Source organism: Pipistrellus hanaki (genome assembly GCF_964339955.1).
Source record: "Pipistrellus hanaki genome assembly, chromosome: 1".
Lineage (NCBI taxonomy): Eukaryota > Metazoa > Chordata > Mammalia > Chiroptera > Vespertilionidae > Pipistrellus > Pipistrellus hanaki.
The window spans coordinates 136808332-136832677 of NC_140503.1; positions in this window are offsets into that span (position 1 = coordinate 136808332).

Here is a 24346-nt window from a genome sequence, read left to right on the forward strand (position 1 = left end):
TGAAGCAGTCAGTGCTGGGTCGCCACAGCAACCCAGCACTGACTTCTGGTTGGTCAAGCCTTTGGTCTTTTTGGATGTTACAAACCCTGGGTTTTTATATATTAAGATAATTAGAATAGTCAAATTCATAGAAATAGAGAGTAGAGCAGTTGGTTCCAGATACTCTGATAGAGATGATGGGGAAGTGGCAATGGGTAGTTATTTAATTGGATGGATTTTGAGATGAAAATTTCTGCAGGTAGATGGTGGTTATATCTGGAAATCCAAGTGAATATACTTAATTTCATTGAATTGTAGACTTAAAAGTTGATGAAATTGTACAATAGCTTTATTGCATATATGTTATTCAACAATTAAAATAAATTAAAATAAAAATAATAAAATTCATTATAGATGATTTCTGCAGAGAACTAAAAGGATATAAACTAATCGCTTTTAAAAAAATCAAGAGCTTAAAAATACAATAACAGTAATTTAAATAATCAGTGCAATTAATAGCATATTAATGACAGCTGGAGATAGATTTGGAGAACATTTTAAGCCTGAAGCACAGAGAGAGGGGCCAGAAAATAAAAAGTAAGGCAAAACATATTATCTACTTTGTTTGTAAAAGCCATATTCTCTATAAAACTGAATAAAGACATCAAGCCACAGATTTAGAAATCTCTACAAACACCAAACAGAGGGATAAAATGGAGATCATCTACATTTATCCTCATAAAATTGCTCCAAAGTGAACACAGAAAAAAAGTCTTATAAATATCCAGGTAAGTTATTAACTTTAAGGAAATAATAGTATAATGGAATCTGAATTCTCAAGGGCTGCAATACAAGTCAGAAAACAATGGGTGGATATTTTCAACATGGTGAAAAAAAATTGCCAACATAGAATTCAATAAGAAAATATATTTTTCACAAATGAAGGCAAAATAAAGACATTTGTGAAAAAGAATAAATGAAGATAGGTGTTTATGAACAGACTTGCATTGAAAGAGCATTGGAGGATATTCTTCAACTAGAAAGAAAATGACCCAGAATGGAAAGAAGGTGATAATTATCTACAGAAAGATACTGTTACAAGTAAGGAAATGACTAAAAGTTGGGTATAAAGCAAAACAAAACTGCTTAGAAGAGACACAACATTATATACAGAAATAAAATATTGTAAATGATAGAATGAAAAAAGCAATCACTGCCTCCCCCCCCCAAAAAAAAAAAACAACAAGTAATGAGTACGGTAACTACACTAATATCAGAAAAAATAGACGATTAAAAGGAAAGATTGAATATAAGACATAAAAAGAAAAAAAATTCAAGATAGTATACTTAATTTCCCAGGTAAAAGTTTTCCCCTTGAAAACTAGTTGTAATATCAAAATGTCTATGCAATAGACTAATCTACAATCCTAATGGTATATAGGTGACTAATAGAATGAAGAAACAAAATGTAGTCTAGTTGTAAAATATTTCAACAACATAATAAACTAACCTTTTGTTATTAGACAAGAAGAACACTACATCTAGTCATTCCAGGGTTTACATTTTTCTCCAGCACACAAGGAGTATTTACCAAAACCGGTCACAGGCTGGGGCACACAGTAAGTCTCAACAGATATAAAAATATTCAATTCATACAGAGGAAAGTTTCTATACACAGTAGAATTAAATTATATAATGATAATAAAAACACTTAAAATTCCACATATATTTGAAGATCAATACTTTTTGGGACCTCTTATGGGTCAAAGACTAAATCACTGTATATCAGAGAGTGTAGAGATTACAATATCTGTGTATTTTGAACTAAATGAACAATTTTTTAAAGATATGACACTAATGCATCCAAAACTGAGATTTAGGAAAAGTGAAATGTTTAAATACATATGTTAAAAAGCAAAATAGTTTATAAATAGTTATGTAAGCATTGACTTCAAGAGTACAACAAATTAAACTCATTGTAATTGCTACATTTATAGAAGAGAAAAACAAACATATATTTTCATCCAAATAATTCAGAAAATATTTAGGAAAATGAAGCATCAATTTGTGATACAATTCTACTAACAAAGCAGGTAATGAACAGAGAGCATTTTACTATGATAGATTATCTTTAAAACACCATTGCAACTCTACTGGTTAATGATGAAAATCTAAACAAACTTCCTATAATGTGAGAAATGAGACACAGATAGAGTGCACTGACTCACCAATTCAAAATATTATTGTTTCAGAGGTCCAAGTCTATATAGCAAGGCAAGGAAAATATAGCAAACAAACGTATATTACAAAGGATTAAAGGAAATTGACATTATTCATAGATGTCATGTTTATTTTGGGAGAAAATCCAAATATGTTCCAGGATAAGCAATTATAACTAAAAAAATTTAACAATGATACAGAATGTAAGTTGAATATATTTAAAAAAAAAAAGGAATTTTATAAGTGCCAGCATGAAACAATTAAAAAACAATTTTTGGAAAATAAAAGTTTTAAACACTACCATTTACAATGGTAACCAAAGTTCCAAGAGCTTATGAATAAATTTAATAAAAGATGTGACAGAACCCACAAAACTATCAAGACAAATGAAGACTTCATTTTTTTAAAAAAGTGATTAATATCGCATGTGCATGTTTTGAAAGAGTTTATATTGTAAAATTAGCATCTCACAAAATTAAGTCTACATTTAATGAAATCCCAGTCAATATCTAATTTGGTGTGTGTGTGTGTGTGTGTGTGTGTGTGTGTGTGATAATTAATAATCTTATTTAACAAACATATGGAAATGCATAAGAGCAATATATCAAAGATAAACTTTAAGAAAAAAAATGCCAGGGGAACTTAACTTACCAAGTATCAAGGTATTTTAAAGCCATATTGATTAAGACATATCATAGATGGACATAGATGAGACATAGATGGAGGGCAGTGATCACCTATTCAAAATATCATGAATGAAGTTGATGGAGATTACTTTAAGTCTGTATATTACTTTGAGTTATATGGTCATTTTAACTATGTTGATTTTTCCAATCTCTGAACACAAGATGTTTTTCCATTTTGTTATGTCTTTATCAACCTCTTTCAATAATGCTTTTTAATTTTCAGTATATAAGACTTTCACATTCTTTTTAACTTTATTTATAGGTATTTTATTCTTTTGGTTGCATTTGCAAAAGGAATTGTTATTTTTTTTCATCTCTTTTTCTGAAGTTTTATTGCTTTATATAGGAAGGCAATGGATTTTTGCTCACTGATTTTGTATCTTGCAAGTTGACTGAATTTGCATATTATTTCTAATAGTTGTGGGGTTTTTTGTTTGTGTTTTTTTTTTTTTTTTTGTAAAGTCTTTAGGGTTTTCTATATACAGAATCATGTCATGTCTTCTTTCTCTATTTGGATGTCTTTTATTTATTTATATTGCTTTATTTCTCTGGCTAGGACATTCAGCACTAACATAATATATAAAAACCCAGGGTCCATAACACCAAAAAAGACAGGAAGCTCAACCAACCAGAAGTCAGTGCTGGGTTGCTATAGTGACCCAGCACTAACTGCTTCAGCTGCTGGAGCCCAGACCCAGCACTGACTGTTGAGGGGTCTGAGGATCAGGCCCAAATAGAGGCCTAGAGAGAGAAGCAGAGTCTGATCTATCGCCTCCGTGGCAGCTGTTGATCAGCACTTGCCTCTCCCTTTCGCTGTGCCTCTCTTTCTCTGAGGTCTCCATGGGGGCTGCTGATCAGCCCCACCTCTTTGATTAGGCCCGTTAATAGGCTAACTGGCATTGAAACAGACCAATCAGAACCAAATCTGGGTGAAGTGGGAGGAGCCAATGGTTGCCTAGAAGGCGGAGCTTTTGATGCTGACTGGCATAGAAACTGACCAATCAGAACCAAATCTGGATGAATTGTGAAGGTGGGGGATAAGGAGGGGTTTTAAGGGCAACAGCTGCTTGGTGTAAGGTGTAAGAAAGTGGTTCAATTTATTAATGACTGGTTTGGCAATATAGTGCATATGGCTTGCTATTAATCCAGATATAGTATTTTTTGTCTGAAACATCAATGATGAGAGTTAATTATTGATTGGCTGCCCCTGCATGCCCCCTACTGGGGGTGTAGCTCCCAGCATGTGCTCTGTCTGGGAATCAAACCATGACCTCCTGTTTCATGAGTGAATGCTCATCATGCAGCCACAATGGCCAGTCAAAAAGAAAGAAGCTTGACCACCACTTTACATACTCCTGAGATAATTCCACATGGATTGTTGATAAAAGTGTGAAAAATGACCATTAAAATTTTTCTGCAAATGTCCACTTAGCTCATATATATGGATATGCCTGTCATAAGATCTGTTGCAACTGCTCACCTAATACCTTTGTAGAAAGAAATCAGCCATAGGCAGTATATATAAATGGAGAATGTATTTATGACTAATATTAAGATAGATTAATTGAATATAATACCAAAAAACTTAACCTTAATAAAAAATTTTTAAAATATTGATTATATTTAAATTAAGAACTCTGTGTCAAAGGACATCAGTTGCCCCATCGTGTGTGTGTGTGTGTGTGTGTGTGTGTGTATATACTAAATGAATGTATAAGAATGTTTATAGGATTGTTATCTTTATTAAAAACATCACTAAAACAGGCTAAAAATCTCATATAAAAGGGACACATATAAAGTGGGTGGAGGGGGAAAAGCTGTGGTATATTTATACCATGGAATACTATATGCAGCAGTAAATTAGAAGAATATCTTACCCTTTGAGACAGCATGGAGGGACCTGCAGAGTCAGTCAGAGAAAGACATGTCTCATATGATCTCACTCATGTGTGGATCTAATGAACAAAATAACTGATTAATGGGATGGATCAAGAGACATGGAAGCATGGAACAGAGTGAGGAATCTCAGAGGGAAGGCAAAGGAGGGAACGTGGGTGGCAAGTAATCAACCAAAGACCTTGTATACATGTATTCATAGCCCATGAATGCAGATAGTGGGGTGGTGAGGGACTAGGGTCGAGGGCAGGTGTGAGCTGGAGGGGTATGATGGAGGAAAAAGGGGGACATATGTAATACTTTCAACAATAAAGATTTAAAAATAAAAAATAAAATAAAAATAAAAGGGACATATATAGGAAAGTGGAGTATTATATAAAACAGAAAATGAACACATAATGTTATATAAATATGAAAGAATTAAATATGAACATATTTAACGTTGAATGAAAGAAACAGCAAACAAAAATATATATGGTATGATCTTAAAACAGGCCAAATTAATCACTAACTAATTTTGGAAATAGATTGGAGTGATGATTAGCAGAGAAAATTGGGGATGTCTAATACACTATTTATGGATCTGTATGGCATTTTCTCTCTGCAATAATTTAAAAGTGTATATTGATTTGTGCGTTTTTCTGTATTTATGTTAAATAGCATTTCTTCTTTATAAGGAATTAATCTATATTATTTTTCCAATATTCCTTAGAGTTAAAATATCCAACTACTTTAGCTCTGAGGCTGTATTTTACAGTAGCTCAAGCCACAGACTCTAACGCCAGAATTCCCAAATTCAAATTCTGGCTCTGCTTTACACTAAGAATATGACCTTGGGCAAGTCAATTGAATTTTTGTGCTTCAACTTTCTGAAATGAAAAGAATTACATCATGATTTTTGTTGAGAACTACATGCCATCACATAGAGCAAGGCACATAGGAGGCAATAGATTTTGGTAGAATTTTCTGTGTTTCAATTCTCAAACATATTTTATTCTCACTAGACTATAATCATGAATATATGTGTCAATTCTCATAGTCTTATCATTATAGGAACTTTATCCAATAGTCATTATCTAAATGTGAACATTGAAAATTTTAAAAATAGATGAAGCTTGTTGTTTAATAATCTCCAATTTATTAAAGTGTATTTGCATAAATATATATGCTTTAATGTTTTATTTTTGATTTATAAATCTATGACATAAATTAGATTCAAAAATAAGAGAAACTTATTTTCTCCCCATATTTTGTTCTTATTTTGTGTGGGAGTGGTAACTGATGGGAAGATGCGGGTCACAAGAAGCATGCCAGTTCCTCTTCAGTTTGATATCCCAGAAATGAGCCATTCAGCAGAAGTGAGCAGCAGGCTTTGGTTGGCAAAGTGTACTTTTCTTCCTTTGAGTCACTCTGATCTTGTTTAAATTTTGGAGATTATTCTTTTATTTAACATGAGAAAGTGTGCTTCACTTTTTTAGCTACTGGTGAACATACAATGAATCAACTGTGTTAGTGAACTAACAATGTTAGTAGTAAAATTATAAGTGAGGCAGTCAATCAAGCAATTTAGAACCTAGGAACTCATTGATTTACCTTAATACACCAGCTGACCATTCAACCTAGTTTATGTTTAGTGTGCACTACATTTTCTAAAGAGTGTTTAGGAGTCCTGGCCATGTAACTCAGTTGGTTAGAGTGTCATCTGATATGCCAAGATGGTGGGTTCCATCCTTGGTCAGGGTACATACAAGAAGCAATCAATGAATTCATAAATAAGTAGAACAACAAATTGATGTTTCTCTCACCCCCTCTTCTCTCTCTCTCTAAAATCAATTTTAAATATAAGTATTTCGGCAACCTACAATAAGAGCAAACAGCAACAACTATCGGCAAATCAACAGAAGAAACAATCTTAGTATTCTAATAGAAAAAGAGGTGAAGGATGGTATGAAGAGAGGTATCTACAAGGCTGACTCCACTTGAGGTACCTCAACCCAGATTTGAAAAATCAGTAATAAGCATAGATAAAAGGAAAAAGAAATGTGAGAAGCAAATCTGGTCTACTTCACCATTTTACCTAGTATCAGCCTTGGCTTTGTGCCTAAGGCTTTTGAAAAAGATATGAAGCATTAAAATTACTAATTATAAGCACACTTTACAGCATTCCATAAGGTCTTTATAATTACACAAATGCAGACAAACTTTCTAATTGCTGCTATGGGATCCTGTGGTGTCAAATATTGTATTAAACCACGGTACTAGCATTTTAGTTACTTATGCAAAAACCACATCTGCAATTGATAGAAATATTTATCAGTGTGCTCACTAAAATGAAAAAGCATTGAAGCAAGTAATAACATTTAAAACAAATAGGAAAGCCCAAATGAAAATGAAGTATTTGAATAATTACACAGTGTGTAGCCCAGAATAAATGATATCAAAATCCACTTGTGTTTCAAATCAATAACACTGAAATGTGACAGAATCTTGAAGATACTGTATGACAAAAATTTAATCTATAAAAATATACTTGTAAAACATTTCCAGACAATGGGATATTTGCAAATAATTTTTAGTGTGAAACAATTGGTTTCTGAAAATGATTCTTTTTTTCATAGTTTATTAGCGCATATAACTCATACATTCTGAATTAAGGTTCCATTGTTTCATGTTTGTTTCTTAAAGACTGGATGGAGTTATAAGTTCACATTGATTTTGGTAGGCTGCTAAAGATATTTTCAGGGAGTCTTGAAGTCAGATACATGATCAGATGTTGTGTGTATCTGTTATTTCTTGATTGTGTGTCCTAAAGTGTTTCCTGTAACTTCAGGTTAGTGGTTTCTAACATTCTGACTTAATTAGTCATTTATTCACCCAGTCCTCAGGGAATTAATCATCATGCATCCAAGAAATTGCAGAGGCCTCCAATTCAACCAACGTGTCAGGATTCACAGGAAAGTATAACAGGAAAAGTCCCTGGTCCTATTGATATTGTCTAGTAGATAGAATGAATTTTCAAGTTTGTATATCAACATTCAGGGACTAGCTTATATATCCTCAAAAAGAGTTTTAAATTTTAGAATTCTAGAAAAATCCCTCTATTTTCTGACATGGAAAATAGTTGAACCAGAATCTTAATGTGAGTGGCAGGTGGCCTCAGTCAGTTGCCAGAGGCTAGCCATACAGGGACATGACAGTAGTCCGGGAGCATCCTGCAAGACTAAAGACAGTAAGAGCTTAAGCATTGGGTACACTGGTACCAGGCATCATGTGAGTATGGACAGCTCTGTGAAGTACTTTAGCTGGACCTTAATGTTGTGTGGTCATTGTCAAGTTTCCCCCCCCCAACTTTATTGAGGAGTGATTGCCAAATAGAAATTGTATACATGTCAGGTGTACAATATGATGTTTGATATCTGTATACATTATAAAATGATAACCACAATCAAGCTCATTAATACTTTAATTACCTCCCATAGTTAACTTCTAGGTACATGTGTGTAGTGAAAACATTTAACATCTGATTTCTTGGAAAATTTCAAGTATAAAATATAGTGTTATTAACTACAGTCACCACACTGTAATCTGGAACCCTACAACTTATTCATTTAATAACTAGAAGTGTTTACTCTTTGCTCAACATCTTCCCAGTTCCCCCACACCAGTCCTTGGTAACAGTCGATCTGTTTCTATGAGTTTGACTTCTTAAAACCACATATAAATGTAGTCATGCAGTATATATCTAACTATCTCTGACTTGTATCACTTAACATAATGCCTTCAAGTCCATTCATGTTGTCACAACTTTCTTCTTTTTTTGTGGCTGAATAATATTCCATTATAGTTTCAGAATAACATTTTCTTTATCCATTCATTTGTTGAGGGACTCTGAGGTGGTTTCCATATCTTGACTATAGTGACTAATGTTAACATGAGCATAGGTTGCAGTTATATTTTTCAAAATGTGATTTCAATTGTTTTAGATAAATACTCCTGAGATTGCTGGGTCACATGTTCCATTTGTAATTATTTAAGGAATACTGATACTGTTTTCATAGTGACTGCAACACTTTATATTGCCAACAATAGTGATCTAGTGTTCTCTTTTCCTGACATCCTCGCCAACACATACCTCTTGTCTTTTAGATGAATGGAAGTGTCAGGTAACATCTCATTGTGGCTTTGATTTTCATTTCCCTGATGAAAATTTCATTTCCCTGATTTCATTTACCTGTTGGATAAGACTGCATGTCTTATGACTGACACTCCATTGGTAATTTCCCCATCACACTGGACATTTTTCAAATAGTTATTTCTTCACTAGAGGCCCAATGCAGGAAGATTCATGCAAGAATAGGCTTTCCTCACTCTGGCTGAGAGTACTGCTTCCTTCTGGCCTCTGGCCTTGGCTCTGGCTGCTGCCTTCAGTCTTGGCTCTAGCCAAAGCAGCCTTAAGGATTCTTAACAACTCTAAGTGCCCTCAATAAGGATCCCTTGTCTTGTATTTGTGCATGTAAATTACTCCCATTTGTCAGCTGAAAGCTTTGAGATCATGAGAAGTTGCTGGTATCTCCTGGTCACACAGCCAGGTTCTAACGGTGAGAGTTTTAGATTCTGGGTCCCCAGAAGCCTACTGCCTTTGGATTGTGAGGTAATGGGTAGGTAGGATAAAAGGCTTTGCTGTGGAGAACTCAGCCTAGTGATCATAAATCAGGAAAATGTGTGTTTTAGCAGGCTAGGGATGCCATAGTAAAGTACCAAAAAGTGGGTGAATTAAAGCAATGGGACTTGATTGCTCAGCTTCTGGAAGCTAGACATTGAATATCTCCGTGGGGCTGGTTTCTTCAGAAGTCTGTGAGGGAAAAACTGTTCCAGGCCTCTCCTAGAAACTGGTAGTGGCTTCAAACTACAGCTCCCTGGCTTGTAGATGCTTCCCTCTGATAACACATCTTTACCTGATTTTTTCCCCTGGCTTCTTCCCTGTACCCAAATCTCCTTTTTTATAAGGTCATGGGTCATATTGGAGTAGGGCTCACCCTGGTAACCTCATCTTAACTTGATATTTCTCTAAATACCCTATTTTCTAATAAGGTCACATTCTGAGATTCTGAGGATGCCAACATATTTTTTTAATTACAGTTTATATTCAATATTATTTTTATTAGTTTCATAGAAAATCATATTCTTTACAGATCAGTCCCCCCCAAAGTTTCAAGAACCCACCTGACCCATAAATAGTTATCATGATACTAGAGGCCTGTTGCAGGAAGATTCCTGCAAGAATAGGGCTTCCTCAGGCTTATTCCTGCAAGAATAGGGCTGTCTGTGGCCAGCCAGAGTGAAGTAGAGAAGGGAGCACGGGCTTCCCTCCTGTCTCTGCTGCTTCACTCCTTTCTGCAGCCCTTGGCTTCCTTCTACACTGTCTTCAGTCTTCACTATTTGCCTGTGTATGCAAATTAACCAACATCTTTGTTGGGTTATTTTGCATACTTGCTCCTGATTAGCTGGTGGATGTGGTGGAGGGATGGTCAATTTGCATGTTTCTCTTTTATTAGTGTAGGTGATATACCATATTCCCTGTGCTGTAATCTACAGCTCCTTTACTATTATGCAACTACCAATTTGCACATCTTAATCTCTTCACCAGCCTCCCAACCTTCCTCCCCTCTAACAACTGTCAGGCTGTTCTCTGTATCTATAAGTCTGTTTCTATTTTGTTTGCTTATTTTGTTCTTTAGATCTTTTTTTTTAAGGGACACCTTTCCACCCATCAGAGCAGTGCTAGCACCCAAGACCATTGGAAAACAGATATTTACATTACAATTCATAACAGTAGCAAAATTACAGTTATGAAGTAGCAACGAAAATAATTTTATGGCTGGGGGTCAACACAACATGAGGAACTGTATTAAAGGGTCACAGCATTAGAAAGGCTGAGAACCACTGCATCAGAGTATCTCTCTTCTAACTCGATTCCCTAAAACTCTGGAGTACAATATATAATTACAAGTGTTCTTTACTTAAAGCAAAGAGGATCTGCAGTCTGGCATTAGCAAGGTAGGGAAAGGCTTGGATTGTGAACACAGACACAGGATAAGCACACACACAGTAAACACCGTGAAAGCTCTGGAGACACCCACCTGTAATTTAGTTTTCAGTTCTCAGCTTTCTTGCCAATCCTCAGCTTTCTGTGTGGCTGTGCTCATCCCTTCCTTTTTCAGGCTACAAGGTGGCTTTGTTCAGCACAGAGGCCCCTCCATCCTTGGTGCCAGCGAGCCCTGGCCGGCACCCAGCAAACACAGCCAGCTCAGCAGCAATGGTCTGGCTCTAGCTTCCAGGAACCTTTAGCTCTCTTCTCAGATAGGACAGGTGAGTAGAAGTAGTCCAAAATAAAGAAATAGTTTCTTAGGGCCCAAAAGGCAAGAAGTAGCTAGTCAAGAAAGGAGTGAAAGGCTTTAAATGTCCAAATTTGGGAATTATTTAAAATGGTAGAAAATTGCCTGCATTCTGAAGGGGTACTCTAAATGAGGAGATGATTTTTCTCTTAAGTCCCAAGATGGTCAGTCAGCAGAAAATAGTGGCATCCAGTGGTCAAACCTACGCAGAAGTATTTTATTGTTTACACAACTATGCTAGATGGCTTTGGGAGTGAAGTAAGTGTATGTAAGGCACATATATGCTCATATGGCACTTCAACTGTAGTTCATAATTATACATGGCATGTCAGTTAGACCTAACAACAAATTTAAATGCCAGTTAGTATTACACAGCCTCTATGTTCTTAAAGATTTTTCAAGAAAGGTAGGTTGGCAATGATAGAGATGAACCTTATCTGTGCTTTGAGCAATGGGTAGGTTTTGAGGAAAACAAGAAAGAAGATTCTAGGTAGGAGAATATTCTGAGTAAAGAGAGGAAGGGGCTAACTTTAGGAATTTAATATCTCAGTTTTTTTTCCTGAGCCCTTATCTGCTTGTAGTGGGAATCAGCACAAGAATATATTTTCTAGTTTACTGGGATATGGGATTTTTCCCCCTTTAAAATGCCAAGAAGAATTATGTCCTATTTTTAGTTGGTATCCACACTGGCCATATGTTGCAACAGGTGTTGATATGAAGTTTCACTTGTAAGCGTCAGGTATGCGCTCCATCGTGGAATGGACTGGGCATGTTTTTGATGTCCAGTCTAGCAGTTTTTATGTCCCTCACTGGGCTGTGCAACCTCCAGCAATTAGCTTTACAGACTTCAATGCACTCACAATCCTCAAAGAAATTTGCTTAGTATTTCTCAAATTAGAACCAACCACTTCATATCACAGATGCATTATCTCAGATTTGCTTTCCCTGCCTTGAGTGATATGCTGGAATAATGGCTAGACAGATGCATTGGCATTTTAGATTTAAAAACTCTTAGGGTTTAAAAGGAAAAGTGGGTCTTCATCCGAATTATATTCTGGTCTATACATTTTAAGTCTCATTAATGATAAGAATCACTTATTTTCAATTTGAAAGTTTAAGTATTTCTAAAAGCCAAAAGTTTTTACTTTTTATAAGTTGGCCTACAACCATTCTTAGAGACTAAACTAAACCTGATATGACATGAGACTATAATCTTTTCCTTAACATTACTTACTGTAATTGTTTAGACATGCCACTGCCAGTGCCATATGTATTCGGTCATGTGATGCTACATTATGCTGAGGTCATAACCTTATATATAGTCTCTGTACATCACTATCCTTCAGAAATTCTGAATACCAAAACATATAATACCTGGCCTGAGGACTTTTAGGTAATGGATTGTGAAACACTAAAACTGTCTTATAATTTTTGAAACAATACATTTTAGCACAGATAAAACTAGTGAATTATAAAAAACAAATGTATAGATCTGAGAATGGTCAGATTCTGACCCAGCAAAGATTAAGGCACCTGGAAAATTGTGAGGAGGGATTTCAACAATGTTTCTGCTTATCTGTATTAAAGCTCTATCCTCCAGGTGTTATCCTCATGACAGGTGCATTTTACCTGCAGGAAATGGGGTTTTACTGATGTACTATCCTATTTAATAAAGCAATAATATGCTAATTGACCCTCACAACCAAACAAGATGGCTGCCTACAACCAGGCTGGCAGGGGGGTTAGTGAGGGACTACCGAACAACTGAACAAGCAGGATGCGTGGGGTGACCAGGCCAGCAGGGGGGTTAGTGAGGGACGACCAAAAGACTGAACAGCAGGCTGAGTGGGGCAAACAGGTTGGCAGGGGGGGACAATTAGGGGTAACCAGACCAGCAGGTGAGACAGTTGGGGGGGAAGTTAGGGGCGATTAGGCTGGTAGGGGCTCAGTGAGGGTGACTTGGCAGTTGGGGAGGTGCAGATGGGGTCGACTAGGCCAGCAGGGGGACAGTTAGGGGAAACCAGGCTAGCAGAGGGGACAGTTAGGGGCAATCAGGCTGGTGGGACTGGGGCAATCAGGCTGGTTGCACCCTGATTGTGCAACCCTGCCGCCCTTTCCCTCCCTGAGATTGGGCCTAAACCAGCAGACAAACATCCCACAAGAGGACTCCAATTGGATAGGGTACAGGCTGAGTTGAGGGAATCCCTCCTCCACGAACAAATTTTGTGCACTGGGTCTCTAGTATTAAAATAAATATATATTCATCATTATTGAAATTTGTTAAAAAATACTCATTTAACATGAAAGTCAATGCTTATGGACTAAAAACTCAAAAAATAAATGTACATAAGTTATTTAAAAATTGATCTCTAAAATCAATGCAATTAAACCTATTTCAGAGAGATTTCTATAATGGTATACAAAAGATTCTTACCAGTATTAGTTAGGTTAGGCTGATATATCAAAATACTGTAGTATGAGTGGCTTAAATAGCAGACATTTATTTCTTATAATTCAGAGACTGAAGTTTATAATCAGGATGCCACCATGACTAGATTTTGATGAGGACTCTCTTCATGGAATGCCAACAATGCCTGCTCACTATGTCTTCACATGGCAGAGAGAGAGAGAGAGAGAGAGAGAGAGAGAGAGAGAGAGAGAGAGAGAGAGAAAGAAAGAAAGAGAAAGAGATCTGGTGTCTCTGTTCTTCCTATAAGAGCACCAGTTCTATCAGATTAAGACCACATCGTGTCGAAACCGGTTTGGCTCAGTGGTAGAGCATCGGTCTGTGGACTGAAAGGTCCCAGGTTCGATTCTGGTCAAGGGCATGTATATTGGTTGCGGGCACATCCCTGGTAGGGGGTTTGCAAGAGGCAGCTGGTCGATGTTTCTCTCTCATTGATGTTTTAGCTCTCTATCCCTCTCTCCTCCTCTCTGTAAAAAATCAATAAAATATATTTAAAAAAAAATAAATAAAAAAGACCACATCGTTATGACTTCATTTACCTAACTAGAGACCCAGTGCATGAAATTTTTGCACAGGTAGTGTCCCTAGACCTGGTCGATGATCAGGCCAATTTGGTTTCCCCTGCATCTCCCTGCCTCCTCCTTCTCTAGCTCCATTAGTGTCCTGCTGCCACTGGTTGTCTGCATGTTCTGTACCATCCCCTGGTGGTCACCACACATCATAGAGAGTGATCGAACTCCCAGTCTCGCCAGAGGTAGAGAGCAGTTGGGGGCAAGCAGGCCAGCATGCAGAGTGGCTAGGGGCAATAAGGTAGGCAGGACACTTTGCATATTAGCCTTTTATAGATATAGACTAGTGGCCCAGTGCATGAAATTTGTGCACAGGGGATGGGGGTTTGCCTCACTCCAGCATGTACCTTCTCCAGTCTGGCAGTTTTTGATGTCTTACTGCCAGTTTACAGAGATTGGACCTAAACCAGCAGTCAGACATCCCTCTCACAACCCGGGCCTGCTGGCTCCAGCCACTCACCTGCCTGCCTGCCTACCTTATTGCCCCTAACCACTCTGCATGCTGGCCTGCTTGCCCCCAACTACTCTCTATCTCTGGCCTGCTCTCCCCCAAAAGCCCCCCCCCCTCGCCAACCAGGTCACCCCCAACTGCCAACCCTGCTGGTCTGCTCTCTCCCACCTCCCCTCCCCACGAGCTTGATCACCCCAAACTTCCCCCCTGATGGTCAGCTCACTCCAAACTGCACCCCCCTGTTAGTTCTTATCATCTCCAACTGACCCCCACTGATAGCCTGCTCACATCTAACTGGCCCCCATGCAGGTCTGCTTACCCCCAACAGCCACTGCCATCCCATCCTGGCCTGATCATCCTCCATAACTAAGGTCCCAGCCCCTCCTTTTTTTCTTTTTTTTTTTTTTCTTTTTTTCAGTGCCTCCTTTAGTGGAGGCCAGGGCTGGCTGGAAGGAAGTATCTAGTCTGAAAACAAGTATCTAGGATTTATTTTTCTTCTATAATTGAAATTTTGTAACTGAGTGGAAGCCAGGGCTTTCCAGGGTGGGAAGATTGGCTTCCTCAATTGCTAGGGGCAACCCAAGCTTCCTGCTCAGCTCTAGCTTCGTGGCCAACCACCATCTTGGATGGGTTAATTTACATACTCACTCATGATTGGCTGGTGGGCGTGGGTTGTGGGTATAGTGGGGTGGCGGTTAATTTGAATGTTTCTCTTTTATTAGTGTAGATTACCACCTAAATTCACTGTCTCCAAATATACTTGATTTGGAAGTTAGAGCTTCAACACACAACTTTTGAGAGGACACAATTCAGTCTATAGCATTATCTATGAAAAGCAGTTTGCTTACTTCTCTAATTATGAGTTTTCTAATATACATATAAAATGGATACAATAGTTCACCTTATAAGATTATAGTGAAAATTATTGCCAAAATTAAATGATGATCAACAAAAATTACCTTACTAATTACCTTACTAATTACTAAATTACTTTTTATGCATGTAGAAATCATTATATTTTTATTTTATATAAAATACAGTGGGGCATTACACAAATCCATGTTATTATTGTGAAAGAAGATTTATAGATTGCAAGGCAGAAAGTGACAGTTATTTTAAAAGGATATGTATTGACAAATTTTTTACTATTTAATATCAAATGTTGGCATAAAAATATGGATTTTTATAGAAAGGTAACACGTCTTAAAGAAAACATTATTTAATCCTAGTACCTCTAATCATATTACACAATATTGCTAAGCTGAAAGCAGTGGTAAGTGAAAGTTTTAAATATCTTTCTATCTAAAAAATGAGATCTAATGACTATATTGAAAGCTTTAATTTTAAGTAACATATTTGAAATCTTGAAAGCACAGATTAGTAATATCAAAATACTGATATAAAATATACACACAATTTCAATCTTAAAATTTATATACATATTAAACATTTTTATACATAGTAAAAGATTATGTAATTTTCAGAGAGAGCTTTATATTTATATACCATATATATCAATTATTAATAATTTAGAAGTAACATTATTATAATACTTTGCCTAAGACTAGGGAAATCTCTAAATTTTAAAGCTCTGTACTCCATTAATTGGTCTCATGTTCTGTATTTAGCCAGAATAGCATCTTAAGTGCCTGAAATTGTGAATGCCATAACCTTTTGTGTCTAGTGTATTTGTTTACTGGAAAAGGGGCTGCTCACAAACAAATACACTAGACAAGAAATATGAATTTAGAAGGCATGGGGGACCAGGCAGGAAACCTTTCTCTAGTGGAGAGGCTCCATTGGGGCCCGGGCCCTGTTAGCTTTTATTCAATTTTAGAATACACACCTTGCTCTTAGTTAGAAAGGCAATCCAATAACAGACAGACTATCTTAAAGGTCAGTAAATATTTACTTTGAGACTATTAGGTCAGGAAATTGCTTGAGCCACCATTATCTCAAAGAACAATCGGTGCATAGCTTTAGCCCTTGCTAAAGGTCCATCAGCCTTCCAAGTTCCTTGTTGCACTTTTATGATAGTGTTGACAATGGACAGCTTCCAGCATGAAATGACCAGGCTGTGGACACACATCAATGAAAATCCAAGAAAAGAGCCAAAGTATTTGCATATTTCAGTCACTGCAAAAGCGTTATATAATTTAACACATGCCTTATAGACAGACTACATAAAGACAAGTCAATGGGGAAAAAATGGATAATGACTTAAATATACAGTATATAAAAAGGATATTAAAATGGCCTATAAATGAAAAGGTGCTCAATTTCATCAATCATCAGATAAATGCAAATTATAACCATGATAAGATATCTCTGCATACACACCAGAAAGGCTAAGACAAAAAAGACACATGATTAATGAAAGCATGAAGCCTATAAACTAACTACTAAATAGAGCATAATTTTGATTAACCAGTTTAGAGATCTGTTTGACAATATCTAGTATTCTAGTAGAACTTATGTACTCAATATCCCAGCCAACCAAAGACTTACATAAGACTGCTCATGATGTCACTATATAAATTAGCTCCAAAGTGGGAACTATAATCAACAGTAGAATGGATAAATGAGTTGTGGTACATTTGCAGCATGGAATTATAAAGAAAAAAATTTAACACTAAAATTTCATGTAAATCTAACAAAAATGTTTTAAAAACTTAAACATTTAAAAAAGGAATACCATATGGTTTCATTTATAAAAAAGTTTTAAGGAAGCTTATTAATTTATGATATTAGAAATTAAGAGACACAATTCTTGGCAGGGCTAGTCACAGATGGAAACACAGGGTTTCTTCTAAAACACTAGTGGATTCTGTACTTCCATCTGGAATGTGTTTATGCTAGTGCAGTGGTTGGCAAACTGCGGCTCGCGAGTCACATGCGGCTCTTTGGCCCTTTGAGCGTGGCTCTTCCACAAAATACCACGGCCTGGCCGAGGCTATTTTGAAGAAGTGGCGTTAAAAGAAGTTTAAGTTTAAAAAAATTGGCTCTCAAAAGAAATTTCAATTGTTGATAATTATTTCTGTTGATTAATGAGTTTGCCAATTACTGTGTTAGTATGTTCATTTTCTAAATAATTATCAAGCTATCTATTGTACTTATGATATGTACAGTTTCCCACATGTATTTTATACTCAAATAAAATATTTCTTTAGAGAAGTATGTGCCCTATTGAATTGTTTGTCAAATATTGAAAAGTCAAGAAACATTTTCTGCTTAAAAATAATGTGATACCTTACTCAATAAAGAAATTAATTTTAAAAAGTAATGTAGTCAAATGACTGTCTTTTGCCTGGTTTCCCGGGGAGAAAGGATGTCTCTGTCCCCTTCCAACAAAGGGGCAAGAGTGCCTACTCCTCCCCATCTCATCTTATGACAATAATTTGGGTCTGGCAAACTGAGATTTTTGTAGTAATAAAGAAAAAAAAAAAGTTGCCCTGACTGGTTTGGCTCAGTGGATAGAGCATTGGCCTGCAGACTGCAGGGTCCCAGGTTCTATTCCAGATAAGGACATGTACCTTGTTAGGGGGCACATCCCCAGTGGGAGGCACTGTGCAAGAGGCAGCTGACAAATGTCTCTTTCTCATCGATCTTTCTAACTCTCTATCCCTCTCCCTTCCTCTCTGTAGAAAATCAATAAAAATATATTAAAAAAGAAAAAAGTTAAAATATAATAAGAATATTTTTATAACTACATTTAACTTAATTTCCAAGAAGAATCTCTTAAAATTTATTACATAGATTGGTGATATTATCACAACTTTATCGCAAAATCACACACCAATATAAATCTCATTTTGCCAAGTAGTGCATGCTATTCTGAAACAGGTGTTTTTGAAGACATCAAGTCATTTCTTACCTGTAGTTTTACAAACTTAGTCTTGGTTTCTCATGCATGTTGATGAGAAAGAACAAAGGAAGAGGCTTAGGAGCATCACTTTCATCCACTACAGAAGCCATGGCTCTTTCTTCAAACCCATTATTCTTAAACATTCTGGAAATGGTGCTGCCAGTGAGTTTTCCAGCTTTATTCGAGAGGTCATGTCTGTGGTCACACAGGATTTCTGATGTCTGTCCATCTCTTAGTTAACTTAGTATACTAATACAGTGTTTAAATCATTGTCACCTTCCTCACCTGGACTATTCCCCAAGATAAGACTATCTCTTTCACTTTAGACAACTCACACTTCCTTAATTTGCCCAATACAGTCACGTATTCAAAGCCTAAAATGTGAAAACAAAAGCATCAATATGGTAACTAATTACATGTGTCTAGTTTGTGGTAATTAGTTGTGAAGGGCATTTATTTAACATGCCCCCTCTGAAGCAATAGAACATGATTGCAAATGACATGTGTGACGTCCAGCAGTTTTTATCCCCCCAAAATGTTTGCAGATATTATACTGGGAAGTGGGGACGTGGAGGCAAAGTGACAGCTCCCGTCACTTAATGAGACATTTATTAAAAAACTAGGATGGATAATAAGCTGAAAATTAGCCATAATATAAGTAATCAGCAGAGATGTCACATTGGTAGAGGAAAAAATGATAAACAACCAAATGCTCATCCCTATCTTATCAAAAAGTACCTGCAGTTCATTACTGACCATAATTTACTGGAATTCCAAGGTATAGTCAGAGGAAGTGTGTGTGTGTCTGTGTGTGTGTGTGTGTGTGTGTGTGTGTGTATTCATCAGTACTAGCCTATGTCATCTCAATGTATATTCCATAGATTCATTTAATCACACCTTTGAGGTTTATAATTTTACCCAAGTACCATGGGTTGTAAGTTAAAAAGTGTCAGTAGACTCTGAGACTTTAGGATGTGAAGATAAAAGTTAAAGAAGTTATATTCTAGGAAGAGAATGAATACTTAAATATTTTCAAGTACTCCAATGAGTTCATAAACATATTAGGAAGGAAATCACTAATTGTAATTATAATAGAATTCTAGACTATCTATACACACCCAATAATGATATAGAAGGAAGAGACGTATAATGAGTGCTTAAAATCCTTATTTCAATATTAAAAGGGTTTAAGTAAGATTAAGGTGTTATAAAATGCCAGAAAATGTCACATTTGAGACATACATGTTTCACAGCAAGTGAAACATTTTTTGAGACATACATGTTTCACAGCAAGTGAAACATGTATGTCTCAAAAAATGTTTCACTTGCTGAAGCTGTGAGAAGCTATTAAAGTTGTCCCCAAAGAGTTTACAGCTTGAAAAATCATCTTATTTATACCAGGCAAATTTCCCATCTGTTTACATTATGAGGTTAGTCAAGATAATAAATATTTCATTCTGTTCTTCCCCCCAACCTAAACATTTTACATGGAGCCAAAAAGATAAAAATAAATTAGTAAGTACACTGATATTTTTTTTTGCCATAATATCTTGTATATGGAGACAGGGGAGTGCTTTTGTAAGCACCATATCCAGCTGTTCATCAAATGAAATTTATATTTCTAGAAAGATCTTTAGGCAAGTTGAACACTCCCAAGGGTTCCAACACAGGGATATCAAATAGATGTTAATTTACTGAAAGTGTAAACAAAGGAAGGAAGGAAGGAAGGAAGGAAGGAAGGAAGGAAGGAAGGAAGGAAGGAAGGAAGGAAAAAAGGAGGAAGGAACAAATAAGTAAACATTTATTAGGTGAAGTAGCAATCACAGAACAATATGTTGTCTTAAAGTTTCCAGCCCAGTTAGTGTGGCACAGTGGTTGAGTGATGACTTATGAACTAGGAAAGAGATCATGGTTCTATTTCGCAGTCAGAGCACATATGCTGATCAAGGGTTTAGTCCCCAGTATGGGGCTTTGCAGGTGGCAGCCAATCAATGATTGTCTCTCATCATTGATGTTTCTGTCTCTCTCTCCCTTCCTCTCCGAAATCAATAAAATGTTTGTTTTTTAAAAGAAGTTTCCAGAATCCAGGGGATCATTAAAATGCAAATATCTGAAACCAGCTTGATGTATCCCATTTTTTTGCATGTGTTATAGGCCTCCATGTCTACCCCTTATTGAATAATCACATATTATGCAATCCTAAAAACAAATTTTTAAACATTCTCTTTAAATTCACTATATGCTCACTGATCTGAACAAAACATTTAAAAGGTTTCATGCTAAAATTCCATCTTTTCTTCCAGTATTCTCAAAGGGCCATTACAAATGAACATGGAATTATATAATAACATGTAGAAGAGAAATATTTATGTGCTACATACAATCTCATTTAAATGCTTACATAACGATTATTGCTTGTCTCATTACATAAACAAACATCATATAATATCATATACAATGTGACATAATACATCTCAAGTAGTTTTCATCTGAAAGCATATTGAACTCATTTTCAGGTTGCTTTCTTTAACTTAGTAATGTTTAGTTAAGTTTCCATCATTCCTTTTCGTGGCTTGATAGTTTATTTTTAGTTCTACTGAATAATATCTCATTATCTGAACGGCATCTTGGCTGCTTCCAGGTTTTGGCAATTATGAATCAAGCTGCTATAAACACCCTTATGTGGTTGGTTTTTGTTGTTGTTGTTGTTGTTTTGTTTGTTTGTTTGTTTCTGAACATAAGTTTTCAACTCCTTTGAGTAAATAAATACCAAGGAAGACAGTTACTGGATCTATGTTATGTTGAACTTTGTAAGAAACCCACTACACTATCTACTAAAGTGATTCATTCCCACCTGCAATGAATGAACTCTCTCACGTCTACATCATAAGCAGCATTTGGTGTTGTTAGTGCTCTGGATAAAGGCCATGCTAGTAGGTGTGTCATCTCAATGTTTAAATTCACATTTTCCTAATGTCTTAGGACGTGGAGCATCTTTTCAGTGCTTCCTTGCCATCTGTATATCTTCTTTGGTAAGGTGTCTGTTGAGCTCTTTATTTATTTTCTAATTGGGATTTTCATTTTCTTACTGTTGAGTTTTAAGAGAGTATTAATTGCCAAAACCGGTTTGGCTTAGTGGATAGAGCATCGGTCTGTGGACTGAAAGGTCCCAGGTTTGATTCTGGTCAAGGGCATGTACATTGGTTGCTGGCACATTCCCTGTGGGGGCTGTGCAGGAGGCAGCTGGTTGATGTTTCTCTCTCATCGATATTTCTAGCTTTCTATCCCTCTCCCTTCCTCTCTGTAAGAAATCAATAAAATATATATATTTTTAAAAAGAGTGTATTGATCATTGCTGACACGTATACATAAGGAACTGTTTGACATTGAAATTGGGTCTCAAAAAAACTGGTGGCCAGAAAGGAACTCTCTACAGACTGATTCATATGCCTTTCAGCATAACGATTATTGCTTGTCTCATTTTTAATTCTTATAAGTATATTTCCAGTAGGACATGATCTCACTCATCTAGGGGAAATGGTGAACAACATAGACTGATGAACAGAACAGACCCAGAGATAAGGAGCCATGGGTCAGACTGTTGGATCTGAAAGGGAGTGTGGGGATAAAAGGGAGAGATCAACAACTCATTTGTGCATACATATGAGTCTAACCAGTGGTAGAGCACAATAAGGGGGTGGAGGAATGAGGGGAGGTGGGGGATTGGTATGGGGGTTGAGGACAAATATGTGATACCTTAATCAATAAATAATTTTTTTTTTAAAAAAAGAGTGTATTGAGTATTTTGGAAAAGAGTTCATTATCCTTGCAAAGATTTTCTCCCAATCTGTGTTTTTGTGTTTGGTTCTCTTACCAGTGTCTTTGTGAGGTAAACTTTTTAATTTGAATGCAGTCCAATTTAGCATTTATTTCTTTATGTGTTGTGCCTTTGGTATTGTATCTAAAAAGTCATTACCAAGCCCAACATCACCTAAGTTTCCTCCTATGTTATGTTCTGATAATACTATGGTTTTGCATTCTACATTTAGCTCTATGATCCATTTTGAGTTAATTTTAGTGTAGGGATAAGATCTGTGTCTAGATTTTTTTTTTTTTTTTTTTTTTTGCATGTGGATGTCCAGTTGTCTCAGCACCAGTTGTTTCAGCACCACTTTTTTCATTGTATTTACTCCTTGGTCAGCAATAGAGTTTTAATAATAGTGTATCAATATTAGTTCAGCAATTGAAACAAATGTCCCACATTAATGTCAACAATAGGGGTGAGGATGGGAAAGTGTAATGTGGGAATTGTTTCTGCATTCAGCCAAAAAGTAGACATAAATAAAATTTAACTTTATTTTTCTATAAAAAATAAATTCCTAACTGGCTTCAACATTCATCTGTCCATCTTCTATAAGAATATTTACAGTATTGAGAGTAAGAATTTACCTGTATCAAAAGATGGAAATAATGAAAAAGTGAGCAGTAAGCTTAAATCACATGGTCCAATTTTTATTATTGTTTAGGGGACTGAATTGTACAAAAAATTATGAAACTTGGGTTTTATCCACACATGTTTTAAATATACAAACTGTGTTTGTTTGTTTGTTTGTTTTTAAGGAAATACATAATAATATAGAAAATAACCAAAATATATAGCATTTCAATTATTCTGTGGTTTGGGGACAAGGAGTATTAGGATTGGCATGAGCCTTTGATACATTTTACTAGAAATGCTTTATTAAAACTGACTTTCTACAATTTGAATCTGAAGTATTCTTCTCTTGATACCTAAGTCATTGAACTTAAAGGTGTTAAGGAGTTAACAAGCAAATTAATTTGTCATTTTCAACCAGACGAGTAATTAAGCTTCAGAGGAAATCTGACTCATAATTGGAAATGAGTAATGAGCAAGTAGGATGTAAACAAAAATAAATAAGTGTAGTCATTAAGAGAGGAAGTGAGTCTAACAAGAGTCTAACTAGATCGTCACCTGCAGTACAGTCACATTGTGCAACTATGGAGTGGAAAGTATAGGTGAAGCCGCACAATATGGGTCATGGTTATGATTTTATCAGGGAGGAGCCAGCTGCTTTGATGCATAGGTGACAGGTACGTGGTCACTGATCACATTTAGCCCTTGACAACAGTAGGATGCTCTCACCAACAGCAATGAGGCATTTTGTTAAAAATCACATGCAGCTAACTATACCAGCAAACTGTATTAAAGTTTCCTACTTGAGAATACTGACTGGAGCCTGCCAAAGTTTCCATCAAACTTACTAAGTATGATGGAAAGGGTATAAAAGGTCAAGGTTATAAAATTAAATCTAAAGTTCTTAAAATTTTGATCAGATTTGACGTATCTAAAGATGAAAATACATGGTCTGAAAATGTCTACCTTCTTTTCATCAATTCATGTCATTGTAGCAAGATATAGTCTCTTCACGGCCGTGAACAAGAATCTTGTAATTTTAAGGAAATACGATAAAAAGGGAGAAATTGGGGAAAATTAAAAGACAAAATTAAATAAAGCACCAAAATGTTAAGTAGATGATATATTAATTGCTAGGTGGAGGGCGGTTTGTGTCCCCCGGGGAATATTTGGCTAAGTTTCCTGAACAAGGGCTGAACATGAGAGAGGCTTCAAGGGGTGGGGCAGTAAAGTTTCAACTTACAAAGCTGATTTAATAGAAGTAGGTACATAAAGGTGACAGTACGGACTGGCAGTTTCTGTAGGAAAGACTTGTGTGGATACAGGTGTGAGCGCTTTTCCAATGGTATAGGAAAAGGATGTGTAGAAATGGCAATGAGATAT